Below are 25,496 nucleotides of genomic sequence, written 5' to 3' on the forward strand. Positions count from 1 at the left end.
TGCAATCCATGTTGATTTAAAAAATAAACAAACACGAACCTTACAAAAACAATAAACGTAATGTGAAAACCGAAACAGCCTAAACTGGTGCAAACTAACACAGAGGACACTAAGGACAATCACCCACAAAACACTCAAAGAATATGGCTGCCTAAATATGGTTCCCAATCAGAAACGATAAACACCTGCCTCTGATTGAGAACCACTCCAGACAGCCATAGACTTTGCTAGATCACCCCACTAGCTACAATCCCAATACATACCAAAACCCCAAGACAAAACACACCACAATACAAAAACCCCATGCCACACCCTGGCCTGACCCAATACATGAAGATAAACACAAAATACTTCGACCAGGGCGTGACAGAGCCACTTACAGAAAATAGCTTACGGTTCTGAGTGTGATGAAATAAAAGCAGGGCATTCTACCGGAGAATTGTAGAACCTGGACACTGTCTCGTTGGCCAAACATTATATCCCGATTTGACTTTGGTGCAGGTCATGTTGTTCTTCACATTACCGTCTCTGGTAAACACATACTCTATCAAATTAAATCTGAGTTGATTTGTCACATGCACAGGATACAGAAGGTGTAAATGGTACAGTGAAATGGTTACTTGCATAGTGGAGTCTTTTATTTAGACATGTAGCTAGCTAGCTAAACAATGAACAATAATCCCAACTCATAACGTTACTACCCTGCATGAATCTGCTGGTAGCAAACCAGCCAGGTTCAATGTTAGCTAGCTAGCTAACATTAGGCTATAACTAGCAATGCAAACGGCTCTGAGATATGAATAATATTACAACACAGATCATACACGTAATGTTATCTAGTGAGCCAGCCAGCTAACATTAGCTAGCTAACATCACTCTCTGTCACGGATTCCATGGTTGCCTTCGGTTCTCCAGAAAGTGGAGAGCAACACTTTTGCAGTTCTACTATGTGATATATTTAAAAAAAGATTAGAAAGGATTATCTACATATACTGACCAGCTCATGTTACAGACAGAAGTGTGCTACTTGGCAGCCCAATCCGAACTCATCTCTCGGCATATCCAGCCCATCCATTATCTCAGCCCATCCATTATCATGGCTAGTGGGAAGGTTCTTGTCTTTTTCAGTGGCTAAACCAACAAGGCTCGTCATTTTATTCATATTTACAGATGGCATACAAGTTTGTTATTTAGGCACATGAAAGTTCACATGTTCCAGTCATGGTATCCACGAGTTCATCTAACTCTGGGGAAGTAGACAAATGGCCTCATTGCCAAAATTCCGAAGTATCCCTTTAACACATGAAACCTTTAGGGGTTGTGAAAGATGTGTTGCTATTTGCGATATTTGTGAAATGCTCTTTAAATAAAGTTTGATTTGATTATTCTGACTCCACTCTATGAGAAACACCTACAGACATTGATGGGACAGTCACATTAAGTTAGCATGATAAGCCACACTTCCACACACAAGCACAGACAGGTATACACTGTATATAAGAAAAATGCAGAGACGACAAACACAACCAATTATATTTCTACAGAATAATAACCAAGCTATCCCTGGTCAGTTCTGTTATGTTTTGTTTCCACTCTGCAGGTCAGCTTTTTTACATTTAACACACATTTTGTTTGGAGACCAGCATGAAGACCAGAGACTTTTAAAGCCTTTCCAGGAGCTCTTCAAAGAGACAATCAGAGGAAAAGGAAAAACCTTTGGGTTTGTGGTGCGGCTGCAGTTTCCGTTTTCGTATCAGAGCTATCCAGCTGCCTCAGTGAGAGAGAAAGTGGGACTGAGGCTATATCACTCTTTGCTCCTACCTCAGGATGTGTGCTTTATATTAGGACTGCTCTACAGGAAAACATTACTTAATATTACTGGTCAATTGCACACAGGGTCCAACCGAAATTTGATTTCCGCTTTTAACCAAACCCCTCCGAAAGACACACATACATTAAGGGAGAGGTGCAGGGGGCTGCCACACTGGGCACCCGGGGAGCTGTTATGGGGGGTTAACTGCCTTGCTCAGGGACACAACAGCAGGCAATGACATCTAGGATTTGATACCAGCGACCTTTGCCAACAGAATTTTCCAGTCGGACCCAGGATTCGAACTGGCAACACTCCAGTTGCTGGCTCACCTCTCTAACCGCTAGTCTACCTGCCACCTATACTGTCACTAAGTCACAGTCTCAACCGAGCAGCAAAAACAGAGGAACAAACCGGTTGTGAGAGGGAGATAGAACTCTGTCCCTTTATAATGTCATCATCACATCCAAGAGCACTTAGTTGCCTCTGCAAAATAAACCTAGTTCTCCTGATGACACTCACGCCTTCACTTCACTGCTTTGTAACTTTGGCCATTTAGACAGGACACCAGCTGTAACGTTAAAATACAAGGTGTGCAAAACCACCCTTAGGCAATGCGTACAACTCAATGATTACACACACACTCTCATTTCCTCTCTGCCTTTATTAAGGTGTGTGTACGTTGTATGTGTGTAAGTTGTATATATGCGTGCATTCGTGCACTGTACTTGTGTGTGTAGTTGGCTGGCATGTGCAGTATGTGTGCGTGTGTATATTGTGTGTCTGTCCGTGTGTGTGTGTGTGTATTGCCCGCAGACCACCAACGAACTCACACGGAGACAGATGACGTCAACTTGCAGTGATTACTTTAATAGCTGAGTCGAGTAGAGGCTGTGGAGCAGCACAGATGGCTGGAAAGCATCAACCTAACAATGAGGACCTGTCACTCTGTCTGTCTGCTCGGCCAGCTACAAATGTAAGATGTTCATTTGGAACCAGCTTGCTACAGCAGGAAAATAATCCTGCAACAACAGGAAATGTGAATTATTATGTGGATTATCATTAATGGACATTTTTTGTAGGGGTTTGTTGGAAACTGACTAATTGACTCGAGCATGTTTTAGTATGTTTAAAAAAATAACTGTCCTATAACACTGCCTTATATCTTAAGATGTTTTATATCATTATATTGTATAAAGATGTTTTATGTCATATTTTCTTAATATGTTTTATATCATTATATTTTCTTAAGATGTTGGATATCATAATTTCTTAGAGTAGAAAGAAGTGTTCTCTGGGTACACTAACATCAAGGCCTCTCCTGACTGATAAGGATACCGGTTGAGACAGATTTGGTTACGGCAAATCAAGTCTGACATTTTAAAGCAGAATTTACAAACTTGAAAAGCCTTTTTAAACCTTGAATACACTACAAGTTCGAATTTCCTGTTTTGTGGAAAATTCTCAGCAACAAAAGAATGATCAAATTAAGATCCTACATCTGTACTGCCTGATGTAAAATACCTGAACAGAAACACATCTGTAACAAAGACACAGCATCTTCCAGCAGTACACTACTCTACTGGCCAGTGCAAGAGAAGATAATTATGACCTCAATGACTGGGGGCTTCTGATCAGTGTGCTGCTGTGTTGACTTAATTGTCCCAACTGAGAGAATGAGCTGAGTTTCCTGACTGCATGCAGCCAAGACAGGAGAACAGAGCAAAATACAACAGCAGAGGTACGACACACAACACACACACACACACACACACACACACACACACACACACACACACACACACACACTGGTGAAGACATTTGGCCTGCTGATTTAAAGAGTGCTGTGAATGTGGGAATGGGGTGATTCATAATAACTTCATGATGTCTGTTTTCAGACAGACTTAAGATAGATCTATGATGCCTGGGAGTCAGAGAGAGACTACTGTGTTCTCTGACAGACTTAGCATGGAGACAGAGGAGATATGTAGGTCACACACAGACACACATACACACGGCTAATAACAGTCTGGTAACAAGGGATGGGAGGTTAATACTCCTGGACTGGAACTCGGCCAGGAGAAGACATCCACTTTTGGACCAGAAACATGTCCTCCTTCCTCTCTTCCTTCCTGGTTCAGACCAATCCTATTTCTGTTCTTCCTGAGTATTGACTGTGATCAGTTTCTATTGTACTGAGGTATTCAATACTTCTCAGCAGTATAGAAGCCACTCCTAGCCTCCCCCTTCAGTAACACAGGCTATTTTCCTCCAGGAATCTGATGACTTTACAATAACAAGGCTATAATGGAGCCTGTAATGTCTGCCTACAGAGCAGAGGATCACACAGTGTTTACAGAGGAACGACAGCTAACTGCCTGCCACTAAAACCCTTTCTTTGCAAACCCCTAGAGACTAAAGGGATGATGTCAGAAAGCAGAAAGCAGAGAGATGGAGAGGCCTGGAAGAGAGGAAGAGGGAGAGATAAAAGGAGGGCTGAGGGAGATAGAGAGACAGAGCCAGGCGAGAAGGAGACAGAAAGGGAGAGTGAGCGAGAGGGAGAGAGAAAAAGGTGAGGGCAGGTGGAGGGTGAGGGAGGACGGGGGATAGAGAAAAGGCAAGGGCAGGTGGAGAGAAGAGACAGAGAAAAGGCGAGGGTGGGGGAGGGGAGGAGGCTGAGAGAGAAAAGGCGAGGGCAGGTGGAGGGTGGAGGCTGAGAGAGAAAAGGCGAGGGCAGGTGGAGGGTGGAGGCTGAGATAGAAAAGGCGAGGGCAGGTGGAGGCTAAGAGAGAAAAGACGAGAGAGAGTGGAGGGAGGGTGAGAGCGCCAGAGTGTAGGGTTCCAGACTGGGAACTCTGGGAGATGGATCACAGATGTCTGACCTTCACTGCCGCCCCTGGGCTGTGCAGGATAATTGTAAAACAAAGCATCTCCCTCCCTCCCTCTCCCACCCCTCTTTCACTACCTCTCTGCATTTTTAAGCCCCTCTACCTTCTTCCTTTCCCTCTCTACTTTCACTCGCTGCTTTCTCTCTCATGCTTCTCTCTATTCTTTCTCTATCCTCCCTCAATCTTCTTTCACTAATGACAGCAAACACACATCCCTTATCTTCTGCAATCAGCCTGGATAACTGCAGCATACAAGCACATGAGTCTTCTGTCTCTAAAGGTAACCCTACACAAACAAACACCCCGTCTCAAGACCAGCCTCCTTGAGGAAGAGGCAACCATATGCAAGCAGCAAGCATTGTGAAGAAGCCTGTGTAAAAGCCCTTAGTAAGAGAAGAGGCGATGAGAACCAGACAGAGAGATAACAAGGCAGAGATAGTCCTCCTTACTCATACAGGGAATAGCAGCACTCATTTACCTGAGGCAATATGTAAGCACGTCTGATGGCTGCAGATAGCAGCATGCACACACACAGTCTGAGGTTGCAGATACACTACATCACCAAAAGTATGTGGACACCCCTTCAAATGAGTTGATTTGGCTATTTCCGCCACACCCGTTGCTGAGAGGTGTATAAAATCTGGCACACAGCCATGTAATCTCCATAGACAAACATTGGAAGTGGAATGGCCCGTACTGAAGAGCTCAGTGACATTCAACGTGGTCATAGGATGTCACCTTTCCAGCAAGGCAGTTTGACAAATTTCTTCCCTGCTCGAGCTGCCCTGGTAAACTGTAAGTTCTATTATTGTGAAGTGGAAATGTCTAGGAGCAACAATGGCTCAGCCGCAAAGTGGTAGGCCACACAAGCTCACAGAACGGGACCGCCGAGTGCTGAAGCGCATAGCTCGTAAAAATAGTGTGTCCTCGGTTCCAACAAGAACTGTTCATTGGGAGCTTCATGAAATGGGTTTCCATTTGCCGAGCAGCCGCACGCAAGTCTAAGATCACCATGCGCATTGCCAAGTGTAGGCTGGAGTGGTGTACAGCTCACGGCCATTGGACTCTGGAGCAGAGGAAACGCGTTCTTTGGAGTGATGAATCACGCTTCACCATGTGGCAGTTCGATGGACAAATCTGGGTTTGGCGGATGCCGGAGAACGCTACCTGCCCGAATACATAGTGCCAACAGTAAAGTTTGGTGGAGGAGGAATAATGGTCTGGGGCTGTTTGTCATGGTTTGGGCTAGGCCCCTTAGTTCCAGTGAAGGGAAATCTTAACACTACAGCATACAATGACATTCTAGACGATTCTGTGCTTCCAACTTTGTGGCAACAGTTTGCGGAAGACCCCTTCCTGTTTCAGCTTGACAATGCCCCCGTGCACAAAGCGAAGTCGATACAGAAATTGTTTGTCGAGATCAGTGTGAAGGAAATTGACTGGCCTGCACAGAGTCCAGACCCCAACGGACACCTTTGAGATGAACTGGAACACCAACTGCGAGGCAGGACTAATATCAGTGCCCAACCTCACTAATGCTGTTGTGGCTGAATGGAAGCAAGTCCCCGCACCAATGTTCCAACATCTAGTGGAAAGCTTTCGATGTTGTTATAGGAGCAAAAGGGGTACTAACTCCATATTAATGCACATGATTGATTGTGGAATGAAATGTTTGACAAACAGGTGTCCACATACTTTTGGTCATGTAGTATATCCTTGAGCCAGCTAACAGGCAGGCCCAGTGAACTAATGTAGCCTCCCAAGAAGCCTCCCTGACATAAGTAGACCAGGTTTAAAGACAATGGAAGAGGGAGGTGAGCTGGAGGTGAAGCTGAAACTGTGTCAGTTCTTTCAGTGTTTGTTTACTTACTGAAAGTGTGTCAGTGTCCGGCTGCCCGTACAACACCTGAGATTTCATCAAACAGGATACATCTGCCGATTAGGAGAGGAGAGGCAGTGTGGTGGTGAGATAACTGCTTTGGCAAATTCCAGCTAAGTTAAATTAGTCCTGTATTAATATGAGACTGAGAGGGATATGAGTTCTAGGGGCCTTGGGACACAGTGGTGTTTTTTGTGGGTTTAACTAGGCTTATGGCCATTGCTAACAATCAGACTGCATCTGTCTCTGTCTGTGCAGCATCGTCTGTCTCTTAAAATCTCCCAGTTTGTCCATGGGCAGTCTGACATGAAGAATTAGAGACAATAAAAACAAGCTTCAAATTTTTGTGAATCATATTAGGCATGGTCATGTTTGAGTGCATGTAAGTGTACGTGTGTATGTGTGTGTCTCTAGTCCTCTGGTATTACAACGCTATATCTCGCCCCTGTCCGGTCCAGTGTGAGTGCTCTCCAGTCACCTGCAGCAGCAGCAGGAGCAGCAGCCAACCCTGGAGACTCTTTCTCTCAACTACAAATCCATTCACCGCTGCACAACCATTAAGATAACCCCATACATTACATACATTACACAGAGAGGGCCTGGTATACACCATTACTATGGCCTATACACAGAGAGAGCCTGATACACCCCATTAAACTGGCCTACACACAGAGATACCTGATGCACACTTTTACCCTGGGCTTATACACAGAGAGAGCATGCTACACACCATTACCCTGGGCTATACACAGAGAGAGCCTGGTACACACTATTACCCTGGCCTGTACACAGAGAGATGATACACACCATTACCCTGGCCTATATACAGAGAGACCTGAAACTGGCCTACACAAGAGATACCTGATTACCCTGGCCTATACACAGAGAGATGCCTTACCCTGGGCTATACACAGAGAGAGCCATTACCCTGGCCTATACACAGATATACAGAGAGACCTGATACACACCATTACCCTGGCCTATATACAGAGAGACCTGCTACACACCATTACCCTGGCCTATACACAGAGAGAGATGATACACATCATTACCCTGGCCTATACACAGAGAGAGATGATACACATCATTACCCTGGCCTATACACAGAGAGAGATGATACACATCATTACCCTGGCCTATACACAGAGAGAGATGATACACATCATTACCCTGGCCTATACACAGAGAGAGATGATACACATCATTACCCTGGCCTATACACAGAGAGAGCCTGGTACCTGGCCTACACAGAGAGAGATGATACACCATTACCCTGGCCTGGCCTATACACAGAGAGAGATGATACACAGAGAGATGATACACACCATTACCCTGGCCTATATACAGAGAGACCTGCTCCACACCATTACCCTGGCCTATACACACCATTACTCTGGCCTATATACAGAAAGAGATGATACACACCATTACCCTGGCCTAAATACAGAGACCTGCTACACACCATTACCCTGGCCTATACACAGAGAGAGACATGGTACACACCATTACTCTGGCCTATACACAGAGACCATAGGTTTTAGGTTTCCAGTCAATATGAGTGGAAACAGTGGACCTTATTCAAAAACACTTTCTAAACACTAGCTCTCAGGGATTATTGTATTGCACTATGAGAATTTCCATTTGGATTGATTAGACATAATCAATGGAAATCAATAGAAACATATTTACTATGTGAAACTACACAAAACCTCCTGCAGGGCCCAGGCCACTCACTCACAATGACTGAACTGTCCCCCTCTGTTTAGGACCTGGCCTTCTCCGTCTCCATGACTACCCTACCATAGTTTATCACCTGCAGCTATGACCTTGTGCCGATGTCATAGCGCAAGTCACCAACTGCAATTTCATATAAAAACAATAAAACAAGTCTCAAATATTAGGAAAATGTCTATACATTTCAGCTGTTTGAAAAACATTGCTCTGCTATTACAATTCATACAGAGGAGTACTGGGTTGAACGTGATGATTCAGTTTACACTAAACTGCCCTGCTAGGAGGTGGGCAGCTGTTGGACGAGACGTGAGACATTTGCAAGTTACAGTCAAAGGCAGCGTGTGAGTTTCAAATTAGGGAAAGCAACAACAAAAAATCAAAGATAATCACCTTCATGATTAAGTATTGCATGCATCTATCATCAAATTTTCAGACTTATGTAAGATAGTCTACTATTCCTAATGTGATGAGTAGATTGGATAGTCATAAGTTATGCTAATAATATTACTGACTCACTGTTCGTAAAAAAGACCATTCTGCTTTTCTTCTCTTTTCTTTGCACATATCCAGAGCTCAGCCCCAACTAGAAAAGGCTGAGAAAAATGTGCCCTTTTATAAAGACATTTCATGCAATTCAACCCACTTGACTCTCCACGACTGAAGCCAAAAGCAGAATCTTCAATACCACAAAAATGACAGAGTAAGCTAATCTGCTGACACTGACAAACAGAGATGAATAAAAACAACCGTATCTCGAGTGGAACCATCAAATCAAGGCCTATGACAAGAGGAGACATATCTAGCTGGAGGAGGAAATGATTGTCCTAAAAAAAAACTTTCCAGGAGCATGGACTCACCCAATGATAGACAGTGAATATGTAAACTCAACAGGGATATAGCCAATGCTCTCTGCTATAGAGCCAATAAGATAGGCAACTGTTCGCTCAATAGCCTATTGGTAGTTGCACATTTTCATAGCCTAACTAGAGACAGGTTAGAGTTGCCTATTTTAGACACTTTATACTGACAGTCACAAATCAACAATCTGTGCGTTTCCCGACTGTGTGCTTCCCGGGTTGTAGGTTATGTGCTGGCCTACAATCGCTGGCCTACGATAAACGATTTATTCAAATAAGCTAATGATCCTCTGTGGATAAATCATGCTCTCTGGTGTAGTGATTTTATGGATTGTATAAACGTTTTTATAGACAGGAGTCTATACAAATACTATTCAGTTCGAATGAGTCATCTAACACTAGACTGGAAGAAGACAGCCTGTCTTTTGAGAGAGAGAGAGAGAGAGAGAGAGAGAGAGAGAGAGAGAGAGAGAGAGAGAGAGAGAGAGAGAGAGAGAGAGAGAGAGACCGAGAGAGAGAGACAGAGAGAGACAGAGAGAGAGACAGAGAGAGAGAGACAGACCGAGAGAGACAGACCGAGAGAGAGAGACCGAGGGAGAGAGAGAGAGAGACAGAGAGAGAGACAGAGAGAGAGAGAGAGAGAGAGAGAGAGAGAGACCGAGAGAGAGAGACAGAGAGAGAGAGACAGAGAGAGAGAGACAGAGAGAGAGACAGACCGAGAGAGACAGACCGAGAGAGAGAGAGACCGAGGGAGAGAGAGAGAGAGACAGAGAGACCGTTATGGCAGTTGGTTTGTGATTGTAGCGCTATGACATCGACACTAGGCCCTAGCTGCAGGTGATAAACTATGGTAGGGTAGTCATGGAGATGGAGAAGGCCAGGTCCTAAAAAGAGGGAGACAGTTCAGTCATTCTGAGTGATGTGGCCTGGGCCCTGCAGGAGGTTTTTCATCTTTCAGATATAAACCAGTAACGAACGACAACACAAAGCATTCATATCCCAAAGTCTGACTAACAACTACAATCATGTAGCCTGTCATCTTCAACACCAGTATAAAACCCGACACAAAGCATATTTTTCATAATCAGACACACACTATATGATAATCTCTTTACCGCCAGGCACAGAGGGCCAGGTGTCGCTGATTGGCTGTAATCTCTCTCCTCATTAGCATACAGCTGTTAGGCTGTATGAGTTCCAGACTTGAGTTCCAGCCAATCAATACCCATAAACCCCAGACAGAAAATCTGCTACCATGGCAACCTAAGGATGGCTGAAAGGATCATTCTACAAGGAACTCAGAATCTAAAAAGGAAAGAATTTGCATTGTTATTAAGTGTCACAGTCATATTGGCAATAAGGAAACCAGTTTAAGTGGACCACAGGACTCACAGTTGTATACACTGAGCATGTTACATGCAGAAATAACATAGCCGCACAGTTTTTGCCACACCAAGTGGAAATACAAACAAATAATCTGAAACTAAATTCTATGATAGGTCAGCTGAGAAAGGCTACTGTCTGTCTATTGTGTGAGCACCACCCAGCTGGTTTCCCAGTAAAGGCACCAGGCTGGGGGCCAGCAGGGGCCAGGAAGGGGTCGGGAGTGTTGTACCCCCAGCAGAGCCTCATCTCTGTGGGCCACGGAACCCAAAGGACAGCGGGAGAGGAGGAAAACTTTGTCAGACAAAAGAGTGAAAAGTAAAGTACACTCAGGGAGCAAGAGTAAGAGAGGAGAAGCGAGTGATTAACGCAGACGCTGCCTAATCTTATCAGTGTGCATGACTGCCCTAGAGAAGAGAGAGAGAGAGAAGGGAAATACCTGTGTGCCATCCCAGCAGCAAGATTTGTGACCTGCTGCCCCAAGAAAAGGGCAACCTGTGAAAAACAAACACCATTGTAAATTCAACCCATATTTATGTTGATTTATTTCCCCTTTTGTACTTTAACTATTTGCACATCTTTACAACACTGTATATACCCATAATATGACATTTGAAATGTCTCTATTCTTTGGAACTTCTGTGAGTGTAATGTCTACTGTTACTTTTTATTGTTTATTTCGCTTTTGTTTATTGTCTATTTCACTTGATTTGGCAATGTAAACACATGTTTCCCATGTCAATACATCCCTTTGAATGGAATTGAATTGAGAGAGAGGCTGTGACAGAGAAAGAATGTGGCATTCACTCATCTACACAGTTATTTTCATTACTATGATCAAGTCAACATGGCTCTGAGTAGGATGGTTGTGAAATCTATAGAGAAACTCTTCATCTTCTCTAGGCCATCATAGAACATTTCATCACTTGAGCTGCTTCCACTCCTTTGACCTTTCACATAGCACTGGCCTGCCATAACACCACTGTAACACATTCACACTGTACACACACACAAACACGCATGCACATACACACACTCACACACACACACAAACACGCAGACGCATGCACACACACACACAAACACGCACACGCGTGCACATACACGCACACACACACAAACACGCACACGCATGCACATACACACACACACAAATAAGGAGAGAGGACAATAGTTTTCCCATTCTACTGCTCTCCTTTTCCACTCTGCTCTGCTGCTGAATAACAGTGAGAGAGACTTTTCCAGAGACACTTGTATGAGGTAGGCCACCTCATCTCCCAACCCTCCCAACTCTCTGTGGGTCTATGAAGCCATCGGATAGACAGACGCTTTTAATTCAATCACAACTGCTCCTTTTGGGAGGCTGGGACGGAAAACGTCCTAACGTAATGTGACCCAGTTAGAGTCAGTCAGTAGGTCTGCCTGCCTGTGTTCCAAAGCAGCCCTCCTCAGAGGCAGTATGGCGGTTGCATTGACAATTAGCGTATCTTCGGGAAACAAGACACGATGAAAACGATTAACTTCACGTGTTGGATTGATTAGAGCACTTCCTGGGGTTTGTTGTTGAAAGACTTCTAGCCGACCAACTCGCACACAAAAATCTAAGAATATAGAGGGGGGGGGTCAATGACGATGTCAAAAACAGATGTAGCAGTGAGTCAGTGAAAGTGAAAATGATCATGTTTGTTACTGTCCCCCTCCTGCATCTGGAACACTTTAGTTTGAAGCAGTATAATGCAAACAGTGGTTGAAGGGGCTGACCAGTACTGAAAACCAGAACTTCTCTACAGCTTGAGTAACGGCATCTCTTATAGAACACCAGCTTTAAACTTGAAACCCTGGTGTGGTAAAATAGGAGTAAAAAAATGGAGTATGGAGTATTAATGGTTCCTTTTTAATTCCCCTTCAGGCAATCTGATACAAACCAAACAGCCTTGTTATCAGGACTATCTCCTCTAGTAGTGGGTAGTGGGGTCCTGTGGTGCCAAACAGTACACCAGATGTTGGACCTTGCCTCCACACTACTGCCTGACCGCTGACCCCACAGACTCCATTTAATATCCCAATTTTACAGGCCTGTCACACCAAGCCTGTGGTCCGGCCTCGGGTTTCACGCACACACTGATAGAGACGGGATCAGATTTCGGCTAAAAGCCCGCTCCAAATATTGATGTTAACATATTCATCATAGCAAATGTTTATATTTGGAAAAGGCCCGACCACTGTGGGCTTTGAGAAGGTGTGTATGTGTACCACTGCACCAAACCCTCCAATTGAAAGTTGCTTTAAGCGTCGCCATGCCAAAGGGGAACATATTGACGAAAACTATAAAGTGAGGTCAGGGGCCTGTTCTAATGACACACACACAGACGATATCATCAAAGAGCAGAAAAGCTGAAGTTTGGAGAGCAGACTATGTGGTCTGTATGGAGAAGACTATGTGGTCTGTATGAACTGGTTGCCAGTCAAAGACGAAGAGGTTTTATGTGACGTTAAAAGAATCGCCAACTGCACCCACACAGCACCAAGCAGGCCGTGAAAAAAACAGCAGAGGCTGGTAAGATTTTTTCCACTCTTTGATAATTTACCATTCTGTTTAGGCAAAGAACACAAAAAAAAAAAACATGAAATAACTTTTCTGCACTCCTAGTCTGCACTCCTAGTCTGCACTCCTAGTCTGCACTCCTAGCCTGCACTCCTAGCCTGCACTCCTAGCCTGCACTCCTAGCCTGCACTCCTAGTCTGCACTCCTAGCCTGCACTCCTAGCCTGCACTCCTAGCCTGCACTCCTAGCCTGCACTCCTAGCCTGCACTCCTAGTCTGCACTCCTAGTCTGCACTCCTAGTCTGCACTCCTAGCCTGCACTCCTAGCCTGCACTCCTAGCCTGCACTCCTAGCCTGCACTCCTAGTCTGCACTCCTAGTCTGCACTCCTAGCCTGCACTCCTAGCCTGCACTCCTAGCCTGCACTCCTAGTCTGCACTCCTAGTCTGCACTCCTAGCCTGCACTCCTAGCCTGCACTCCTAGTCTGCACTCCTAGCCTGCACTCCTAGCCTGCACTCCTAGCCTGCACTCCTAGCCTGCACTCCTAGCCTGCACTCCTAGCCTGCACTCCTAGCCTGCACTCCTAGTCTGCACTCCTAGCCTGCACTCCTAGCCTGCACTCCTAGTCTGCACTCCTAGTCTGCACTCCTAGTCTGTACTCCTAGTCTGCACTCCTAGCCTGCACTCCTAGCCTGCACTCCTAGCCTGCACTCCTAGCCTGCACTCCTAGTCTGCACTCCTAGTCTGCACTCCTAGTCTGCACTCCTAGCCTGCACTCCTAGCCTGCACTCCTAGCCTGCACTCCTAGCCTGCACTCCTAGCCTGCACTCCTAGCCTGCACTCCTAGCCTGCACTCCTAGCCTGCACTCCTAGCCTGCCAAGGCATCCAGCAGTAGGATGCTTGTATTTTCCCATTTTCTTGAGGTCAGAGCTGAACAGAGCAGACCAGAGGAACATTCTCCAGCCTTCTCCAGCAGGCCTGTAATGATTAAAACCTTGTTTTATTCTGGGTTTTTTATTGGTCCAAACACGGAACCCTGAGGGACACCACGTGCCTCGGCCCTCCAGCTCTAGCCACTGCCAGTGGTCCAACGGCTGTCATTTTTATTCTTAGATATTGTAAAGTCACCCATTCAATGATGCCATTAAACTTCTAAACCACAACTGGGTGCCCGTTAAAGATGGTGATAAAGAAATTGCGTCAAACAAACATACCAGGAAGGAAAGTGTCAAGTTGAGATCGAGACCACACAGTGACTGTGCTGCAGCCAGAGACTGCCACGCATCCACGGTTGGCTATAATGTGACAATGAATGGCAGTATATTTAGCAATTCACATTAAAGGTCCTGTCTTTTTAAATGTGTTTTGTGTATTCATGCAAGTACAGTGACGGGAAAGAGAGAGAAGAAAAATAAAGTGCAACACAGCGAATTCAAACTTAACACCGGGACTAGAACTGTTCTCTTAGGTGAATGGCTATTGATTACCTACTGACCGTTGCTATACAGTACACACTCCATCAATGGCTTGAGCCTTGGGACAAGAACAAGCATTCTCATTCAACACATTGCCACATCCATTATTCATACAAATCAGTATTTCACTGCGGCATTTCAGTTTGGATTCTTTAGACAATTGTATTGGCTGCCAACTCCCCCTGCAGAGTTATGGGCTGGCTAACAAAGGAAAGGGGAGGGGGTCAGGCTGGCCTATAAATGAGATCTCATATATGGGATGGTTTTTTTTATGTGACACAATCTCTATATCCTGACTATAATAAGGTTGACAATACAGGGGTCCAAAAGCTTCACCTTAGTTGGTAATCTAATATTTCTTACCCCCCAGGGCTCTCGCACACTAAGGTTTACACAAGTGTGTACGAGCACACACACAGGTGGAATCTGTTTTCAGGTTGCTGGTTTCGAAGTGGGGGAAGGGGGAGTAAGGTCAGAAACTTCCATTTCATGAGCCCCTCTAGGAAAGATCTTTAGACTTCCTCAGTTTGTCATGAGCTAGTCATTCAGTTTGACCAGTCAACAGTCTAAATGCAGGTTTAGATATTCAAAATCACAGTTCAGGGAGTTGCCTCTGGACCATTTTGAGATCCGCCAAACTGTCCATTCACTAGGTCAGAGAGAAAAACAGCTACATCTGCCTCAGTCACAACCAAGTCTGCTTTGTTTACATTATGAGTTCACTGTTAGTTGTATATAAATAGGCGAATGTGTTTTGTTCATGAAATGTCATTCATTGTGAAGGCAATTGACTTTCCTTTGTGTCATATTACTGATGTGTCAATAATTAATTTGACAGTTCATTTGACAGGAGAGAAGCTCTGCTAAAATAACTATTATACATAGACCTATTACTAACATTAATAACGTGATAACGGCAACAGCTGATTGTATTCGTGTCAGCAAAAAAAGAATGGAAAAGTATGCTAGAATGTGCAACGTTGCCTGGCAAACTATTCGTCATTCTGGTCGGCTTTCCTGCCACGAGTTTCCCCTTCAGTGACTGGGGAAAACGCCGAACCAGCAGCTCTCAGACAAATGAAAGTAATTAGGCCTACATTTACAATGAAATTAACATAGCTCAAAAGTAGGCTGAGCGTTGTTGGAAATTTGAAAAGTGGGAAACGAAGTGAATAGGAAATCTGTGTAGAGATATATGGGGAGGAATAGACGAAAAGCGTATTGAAATGCAGAAGAAATCCTTCCCCTTACTTACGAATAGGTTTTCCAAGTTGTGCAAAACGTCCGGCGTTCAATATGCTCGCTTTCCAATAAAAAATCCAACTAGCCTAAAGATTTTTTGGAAAACCGCTGTCTTTGGGTTAGAAGTTTTCCTTTTGGATAACGCCGGTGTGTTTCTTCTACCCACACGACTCCTTGGTCCAAGTGTCTTCCTCCCCCACGCTCTCTGTGACCACGGATAACAGAGCTGCGAGCCTTTTTCTCCAGACCAGCATGCCTACATTTGGGAGCTAGTGACGTTATCCTCCTGTTAGCATTTAATGTCTCTGTCTCGCTCTCTCTCTCTCTCTCTCTCCCTCTCCCCCTCTCTCTCTCAATTAAATTAAATTCAAATGGTTTTATTGGCATGGGAAACACGTTTACATTGCCAAAGCAAATTGCTCTATCTCAGCCCTGTATTATCTGCCCTACATCCCCTATATTTGCCATAGAGCCCCTATATCTGCCCTACATGCCCTATATCTGTTCTATATGCCCTAGAATCGGCTTCCTATTTCGCAAACAAAGCATCCTTCACTCATGCTGCCAAACATACCCACGTAAAACTGACTATCCTACCGATCCTTGACTTCGGAGATGTTATTTACAAAATAGCCTCCAACACTCTACTCAGCAAATTGGATGCAGTCTATCACAGTGCCATCTGTTTCGTCACAAAAGCCCCATATACTACCCACCACTGCGACCTGTGTGCTCTCGTTGGCTGGCCCTCGCTTCATATTCACCGCCAAACCCACTGGCTCCAGGTCATCTAGAAGTCTTTGCTAGGTAAATCCCCGCCTTATCTCAGCTCACTGGTCACCATAGCAGCACCCACCCATAGCACCGCTACAGCAGGTATGACCGCTACACTGGTCATCCCCAAAGCCAATTCCTAGTTTGGCCGCCTTTCCTTACAGTTCTCTGCTGCCAATGACTGGAACGAATTGCAAAAATCACTGAAGCTGGACTCATATCGCCCTCACTAAGCATCAGCTATCAGAGCAGCTTACAGATCAGGCCATTTGTAAATAGCCCACCAACTACCTCATCCCCATATTGTTATTTATTTTATTAATATTTTTTTTGTTACTCCTTTGCCTTCCCAGTATCTCTACTTGCGCATTCATCTTCTGCACATCTATCACTCCAGTGTTTATTTGCTAAATTGTAATTAATTCACCACTACGGCCTATTTATTGCCTTACCTCCCTCATCTTTTGCACACACTGTATATAGACTTTTCTATTGTGTTATTGACTGTACTTAGTTTATTCCATGTGTAACTCTGTGTTGTTGTTTGTGTTGCACTGCTTTGCTTTATCTTGGCCAGGTTGCAGTTGTAAATGAGAACTTGTTCTCAACTGGCCTACCTGGTTAAATAAAGGTGAAATAAATGAAACAAAAAACATCCCATATATCTGCCCTACATCTGCTATATCTGACCTACATGACCTATATCTGCCCTACATGCTCTTTATCTATATGTATCCTACATGCCCTATATCTATTCTACATCCCCTATATCTTCCCTACATGCCCTATATCTGCCCTACATGCCCTATATCTGCCCTACATGCCCTATATCTGTCCTACATGCCCTATATCTGTCATACATGCCTTATATCTGCCCTACATGCCTTTTATCTGTCCTACATACCCTATATCTTCCCTACATGCCCTGTATCTGCCCTACATGCCCTTTATCTGTTCTACATCCCCTATATCTGTCCTACATACCCTATATCTTCCCTACATGCCCTGTATCTGCCCTACATGCCCTTTATCTGTTCTACATCCCCTATATCTGTCCTACATACCCTATATCTTCCCTACATGCCCTATATCTGCCCTACATGACCTTTATCTGTCCTACATACCCTATATCTTCCCTACATGCCCTATATCTGCCCTACATGCCCTATATCTGCCCTACATGCCCTATATCTGCCCTACATGCCCTACATCTGTTCTATATACCCTATATATGTCCTACGTGCCATATATCTGCCCTACATGTTCTGTATCTGTCCTACATGCCTTTATCTGCCCTATATCTGTCCTACATGCCCTACATCCGCCCCACATACCCTAAATCTGCCCTACATCCCCTATATCTGTCCTACATCTGCTATATCTGACCTACATGACCTATATCTGCCCTACATGCTCTTTATCTATATATATATCCTACATGCCCTATATCTATTCTACATCCCCTATATCTGCCCTACATGCCCTTTATCTGTCCTACATAACCTATATCTGTCCTACATGCCCTATATCTTCCCTACATGCCCTATATCCTCCCTACATGCCCCATATCTGTCCTACATGAGCTTTATCTGTCCTACATACCCTGTATCTGCCCTACATGCCCTATATCTGCCCTACATGCCCTATATAATTCCTAAATGCCCTAAATCTGCCCTACATCCTCTATATCTGTCCTACATCTGCTATATATGTCCTACATGGCCTATATATGTTCTATATGCCCTACATCCGCCCCACATACCCTAAATCTGCCCTACATGCCCTATATCTGTCCTACATCTGCTATATCTGACCTACATGACCAATATCTGCCCTACATGCTCTTTATCTATATATATCTTACATGCCCTATATCTATTCTACATCCCCTATATCTGCCCTACATGCCCTTTATCTGTCCTACATAACCTATATCTGTCCTACATGCCCTATATCTTCCCTACATGCCCTATATCCTCCCTACATGCCCCATATCTGTCCTACATGCCCTATATCGCCCCTACATGCCATATATCTGTCCTACATGAGCTTTATCTGTCCTACATACCCTGTATCTGCCCTACATGCCCTATATCTGCCCTACATGCCCTATATAATTCCTAAATGCCCTAAATCTGCCCTACATCCCCTATATCTGTCCTACATCTGCTATATCTGACCTACATGACCTATATCTGCCCTACATGCTCTTTATCTACATATATACTACATGCCCTATATCTATTCTACATCCCCTATATCTGCCCTACATGCCCTTTATCTGTCCTACATAACCTATATCTGTCCTACATGCCCTATATCTTCCCTACATGCCCTATATCCTCCCTACATGCCCCATATCTGTCCTACATGCCCTATATCACCCCTACATGCCATATATCTGTCCTACATGAGCTTTATCTGTCCTACATACCCTGTATATGCCCTACATGCCCTATATCTGCCCTACATGCCCTATATAATTCCTAAATGCCCTAAATCTGCCCTACATCCCCTATATCTGTCCTACATCTGCTATATATGTCCTACATGGCCTATATATGTTCTATATGCCTTATATCTGTCCTATATGCCCTATATCTGCCCTACATGCCCTATATCTTCCCTACATGCCCTATATCCTCCCTACATGCCCCATATCTGTCCTACATGCCCTATATCACCCCTACATGCCATATATCTGTCCTACATGAGCTTTATCTGCCCTACATGCCCTATATCTGCCCTACATGCCCTATATAATTCCTAAATGCCCTAAATCTGCCCTACATCCCCTATATCTGTCCTACATCTGCTATATCTGACCTACATGACCTATATCTGCCCTACATGCTCTTTATCTATATATCCTACATGCCCTATATCTATTCTACATCCCCTATATCTGTCCTACATGCCCTATATCTGCCCTACATGCCCTATATAATTCCTAAATGCCCTAAATCTGCCCTACATCCCCTATATCTGTCCTACATCTGCTATATATGTCCTACATGGCCTATATATGTTCTATATGCCTTATATCTGTCCTATATGCCCTATATCTGCCCTACATGCCCTATATCTTCCCTACATGCCCTATATCCTCCCTACATGCTCCATATCTGTCCTACATGCCCTATATCACCCCTACATGCCATATATCTGTCCTACATGAGCTTTATCTGTCCTACATACCCTGTATCTGCCCTACATGCCCTATATCTGCCCTACATGCCCTATATAATTCCTAAATGCCCTAAATCTGCCCTACATCCCCTATATCTGTCCTACATCTGCTATATATGTCCTACATGGCCTATATATGTTCTATATGCCTTATATCTGTCCTATATGCCCTATATCTGCCCTACATGCCCTATATCTGTCCTACATGCCCTATATCTGTCCTACATACCCTATATCTGCCCTACATGCCCTATATCTTCCCTACATCCCCTATATCTGCCCTACATCTGCTATATCTGACCTACATGACCTATATCTGCCCTACATGCCCTATATCTGACACACATGGCCTATATCTGTTCTGTATACCCTATATCTGTCCCACATGCTCTATATCTGTCCCACGTGCTCTATATCTGCCAACCAAATGCCCTATATCTGTCCTACATGCCCTATATCTGCCCATCAAATGCCCGATATCTGCACTACATGCCCTTAATCTGTCCTACATCTGTCCTATATGCCCTATATCTGTCCTATTTGCCCTATATCTGCCCTACATGCCCTATATATGCCCATCAAATGCCCTATATCTGCCCTACATGCCCTTTATTTGTCCTATTTACCCTATATATGTCCAACATGCCCCATATCTGCCCTACATCCCATATATCTGCCCTACATGCTCTATATCTGTCCTACATGCCCTATGTCTGCCCTACTTCCCTTATATCTTGTATCTGCCATGCACACGTATATCTACCCCAGCCTACGTTTATCAACAGCTAAACAAGGTTGAATAATGGACACAAGTTCCAATGTCATTTAGGCTGAACAATTTAAATTGTTTAGACAAGACAGAGGATTTAGATTAGAGGTAACAAAATACCCAAGACCCGGTCAAGGACCGGAGCAGATCCGGATCCCAAATTCAAAATAATGTCAGTGTAACGGTTTTCTAGTGGTGATGAAAGAGAGTCGGACCAAACTGCAGCGTGTCGATTGCGATCCATGTTTAATATAACAAAGAAACACGAACTTACAAAAAAACAATAAACGAAACCGAAACAGCCTATCTGGTGCAAACTAACAACGAGTACACATAGGACACTAAGGACAATCACCCACGACAAACTCAAAGAATATGGCTGCCTAAATATGGTTCCCAATCAGAGACAACGATAAGCATCTGCCTCTGATTGAGAACCACTCCAGACAGCCATAGACTTTGCTAGACAACCCACTAAGCTACAATCCCAATACCACCACCAAAACCCCAAGACAAACACACCACAATTACAAAAACCCCATGCCACACCCTGGCCTGACCAAATACATAAAGATGAACACAAAATACTTTGACCAGGGCGTGACAGAACCCCCCTAAGGTGCGGACTCCCGAACGCACCTCAAAACAATAGGGAGGGTCCGGGTGGGCGTCTGTCCATGGTGGCGGCTCGGGCGCGGGACGTGGACCCCACTCATTTAATGTCTTAGTCCCCTCTCCCTTCGTCCCTGGATAGTCCACCCTCGCCGCCGACCATGGCCTAGTAGTCCTCACCCAGAACCCCACTGGACTGAGGAGCAGATCGGGACTGAAGGACAGCTCGGGACTGAGGCAGCTCGGGACTGAGGGAAGCTCGGGAGTGAGAGAAAGCTCAGGAGTGAGAGGAAGCTCAGGAGTGAGAGGAAGCTCAGGAGTGAGAGGAAGCTCAGGAGTGAGAGGAAGCTCAGGCAGGTTGATGGATCTACCAGATCCTGGCTGGCTGGTGGTTCCGGCAGATCCTGGCTGACTGGCACTTCTGGCGGATCCTGGCTGACTGGTGGGTCCTGGGAGACTGGCGGATCCTGGCTGACTGGCGGATCCTGGCTGACTGGCGGATCCTGGCAGACTGGCGGATCCTGGCAGACTGGCGGATCCTGGCAGACTGGCGGATCTAACTGATCCTGGCAGACTGGCGGATCCTGGCCGACTGGCAGATCCTGGCCGACTGGCAGATCCTGGCCGACTGGCAGATCCTGGCCGACTGGCAGATCCTGGCCGACTGGCAGATCCTGGCTGACTGGCAGATCCTGGCCGACTGGCAGATCCTGGCCGACTGGCAGTTCTGGCGGATCCTGGCAGACTGGCGGATCCTGGCAGACTGGCAGTTCTGGCGGATCCTGGCAGACTGGCGGATCCTGGCAGACTGGCGGATCCTGGCAGACTAGCGGATCCTGGCTGACTGGCGGATCCTGGTTGACTGGCACTTCTGGCGGATCCTGAAAGTCTGCCCTACATGCTGGCGGATCCTGGCTGACTGGCGGATCATGGACTGGCGGATCCTGGCTGACTGGCGGATCCTGGCTGACTGGCGGATCCTGGCTGACTGGCAGTTCTGGCAGATCCCGGCTGACTGGCGGATCTGGAAGAGTCTGGTTGACTGGCAGATCTGGAAGAGTCTGGTTGACTGGCAGATCTGGAAGAGTCTGGTTGACTGGCAGATCTGGAAGAGTCTGGTTGACTGGCAGATCTGGAAGAGTCTGGTTGACTGGCAGATCTGGAAGAGTCTGGTTGACTGGCAGATCTGGAAGAGTCTGGTTGACTGGCAGATCTGGAAGAGTCTGGTTGACTGGCAGATCTGGAAGAGTCTGGTTGACTGGCAGATCTGGAAGAGTCTGGTTGACTGGCAGATCTGGAAGAGTCTGGCTGACTGGCAGATCTGGAAGAGTCTTGCAGACTGGCGATGCTGGGCAGACCGGCGGCGCCGGGCAGACTGGCGGCGCCGGGCAGACTGGCGGCGCCGGGCAGACTGGCGACGCTGGGCAGACTGACGACGCTGGGCAGACTGACGACGCTGGGCAGACTGACGACGCTGGGCAGACTGGCGGTGCTGGGCAGACTGGCGATGCTGGGCAGACTGGCGATGCTGGGCAGACTGGCGATGCTGGGCAGACTGGCGATGCTGGGCAGACTTATGGCGCTGGGCAGACTGGCGATGCTGGGCAGACGGGGGGCACTGGCGGCGCTGGGCAGACTGGCGGCACTAGCTGCTCCATATAGGCTGACAGCTCTGGCGGCTTCTTACAGACTGACCGCTCTGGCGGCTCCGTGCTGACTGGCAGCTCCTTGCAGACTGGCAGCTCCTTGCAGACTGGCAGCTCCTTACAGACTGACAGCTCCGTGCAGACTGACAGCTCCGTGCAGACTGACAGCTCCGTGCAGACTGGCTGCTCCATGCAGACTGGCTGCTCCATGCAGACTGACAGCTCTGGCTGCTTCATGCAGACTGACAGCTCTGGCTGCTCCATGTAGACTGGCTGCTTCATGCAGACTGGCAGCTCGGGCTGCTTCATGTAGACTGACAGCTCTGGCTGCTCCATGCGGACTGACAGCTCTGGCTGCTCCATGTAGACTGACTGCTTCATGCAGACTGGCAGCTCGGGCTGCTTCATGTAGACTGACAGCTCTGGCTCCTCCATGCAGACTGACAGCTCTGACTGCTCCATGCAGACTGACAGCTCTGGCTGCTTCATGCAGACTGGCAGCTCTGGCTGCTCTATGTAGACTGGCTGCTTCATGCAGACTGGCAGCTCGGGCTGCTTCATGTAGACTGACAGCTCTGGCTGCTCCATGCGGACTGACAGCTCTGGCTGCTCCATGCAGACTGACAGCTCTGGCTGCTCCATGTAGACTGGCTGCTTCATGCAGACTGGCAGCTCGGGCTGCTTCATGTAGACTGACAGCTCTGGCTGCTCCATGCAGACTGACAGCTCTGACTGCTCCATGCAGACTGACAGCTCTGACTGCTCCATGCAGACTGGCAGCTCTGGCTGCGCTGAACAGGCGGGAGACTCCTGCAGCGCTGTGTCGGAGGAAGGCTCTGGCTGCGCTAAACAGGCGGAAGACTCCGGCAGCGCTGTAGAGGAGGAAGGCTCTGGCTGCGCTGAACAGGCGGGAGGCTCCGGCAGCGCTGTAGAGGAGAAAGGCTCTGGCTGCGCTGAACAGGCGGGAGGCTCCGGCAGCGCTGTAGAGGAGAAAGGCTCTGGCTGCGCTAAACAGGCGGGAGACTCCAGCAGCGCAGGAGAGGAGAAAAGCGCTGGCTGCGCTGAACAGGCGAGGCACACTGAAGGCCTGGTGCGTGGTGCTGGAACTGGTGGTACTGGATCGAGGACACGCACAGGAAGCCTGGTGCGGGGAGCTGCTACCGGAACCGAGCCTGCCCAACCTTACCTGGCTCGATGCCCACTCTAGCCCGGCCGATACGAGGAGCTGGAATATACCGAACCGGGCTGTGCACCCGCACTGGAGACACCGTGCGCTCCACAGCATAACACGGTGTCTGCCCGGTCTCTCCAGCCCCCCGGTAAGCACAGGGAGTTTGCGCAGGTCTCCTACCTGGCATAGCCATACTCCCTGTAAGCCCCCAAGAAATTTTGGGGCTGACTCTCGGGCTTCCATCCGCTCTGCCGTGCTAGCTCCTCATAATGCCGCCTCTCTGCTTTTGCTGCCTCCAGCTCGGCTTTGGGGCGACAATAATCTCAGGCTCATTCCAGGGTCCTTTACCGTCCAATTCCTCCTCCCATGTCCATAACTCCAGGTGGTGCAACCTCTCCCACTGTAGCTGCTGCTGCTCCTGCTGCTGCTGCCTCTGTTGCCTCTTCTCCTGTTGCTCCTTTGGGCGGCTACACTCCCCTGGTTTAGCCCAGGGTCCTCTCCCGTCGAAGATCTCCTCCCATGACCAGAAATCCTTGGTGAGCATCTCCTTTTCGGCTGCTCCTGCCTGTTGACACGCCGCTTGGTCCGTTGGTGGTGGGTGATTCTGTAACGGTTTTCTAGTGGTGATGAAAGAGAGTCGGACCAAACTGCAGCGTGTCGATTGCGATCCATGTTTAATATAACAAAGAAACACGAACTTACAAAAAAACAATAAACGAAACCGAAACAGCCTATCTGGTGCAAACTAACAACGAGTACACATAGGACACTAAGGACAATCACCCACGACAAACTCAAAGAATATGGCTGCCTAAATATGGTTCCCAATCAGAGACAACGATAAGCATCTGCCTCTGATTGAGAACCACTCCAGACAGCCATAGACTTTGCTAGACAACCCACTAAGCTACAATCCCAATACCACCACCAAAACCCCAAGACAAACACACCACAATTACAAAAACCCCATGCCACACCCTGGCCTGACCAAATACATAAAGATGAACACAAAATACTTTGACCAGGGCGTGACAGTCAGGGGTCTGGGTTGGGACTAATATGATTGTCACGGGTCTCAGTTATGTGTAATTCCAGGGGCGCAACTTTCACTGGGGATGGGGGGACATGTCCACCCACATTCTGAAATTGTATTCTTGTCCCCCACAGTTTTATCATTGGAATCTGATTCAAAACGAGGCAACGGTGTGCTTAAGGACCATGCGGACGCCTCCGAGAGGCCGAGTAGGCTGTCTGGAGTGTTTATCCGATTGGATAAAAACTGAAAAAATTATAATAATTACGTCCCACCCACTCCTAAAACCCAAAGTTGCATCCCTGTGTAATTCTAACTGACTTGTCCGGAATGGCCCGTACAGACGCCACTGCGCAGTAGAAAGACAGACATTTTATTATTATTGCGTTTGTTCTTGCTTTTCACAAGAGTGAAGCGTGGCGGGTGTAGTTAGTTGTTGGCCAATTATAAGTCATCAAAGAGGCGATAGGCTACAGTCATAGAGCTTCG

General features: G+C 46.6%; 1 protein-coding gene across 5 annotated transcripts in view; it reads right to left on the reverse strand.

Annotated features, from left to right (window-relative positions):
* Positions 1 to 16,393, reverse strand: part of lhfpl2a (LHFPL tetraspan subfamily member 2a) — a 64,400-nt gene extending 48,007 nt beyond the window's left edge. For 3 of the 5 annotated variants that reach the window (XM_024382030.1, XM_024382028.1, XM_024382025.1), the window contains exon 1: positions 15,827 to 16,393. The gene's annotated coding sequence lies outside the window, so the exon portion shown is untranslated. Of the gene's footprint in view, positions 1 to 10,990; positions 11,047 to 15,822 lie in introns of all 5 variants that reach the window. The other 2 variants (XM_042302447.1, XM_024382026.1) reach the window with 2 other exon arrangements.
* Between the last annotated feature and the right edge of the window lie 9,103 nt (positions 16,394 to 25,496).

The sequence above is a fragment of the Oncorhynchus tshawytscha genome, linkage group LG20 (genome assembly GCF_018296145.1).
Source record: "Oncorhynchus tshawytscha isolate Ot180627B linkage group LG20, Otsh_v2.0, whole genome shotgun sequence".
NCBI lineage: Eukaryota > Metazoa > Chordata > Actinopteri > Salmoniformes > Salmonidae > Oncorhynchus > Oncorhynchus tshawytscha.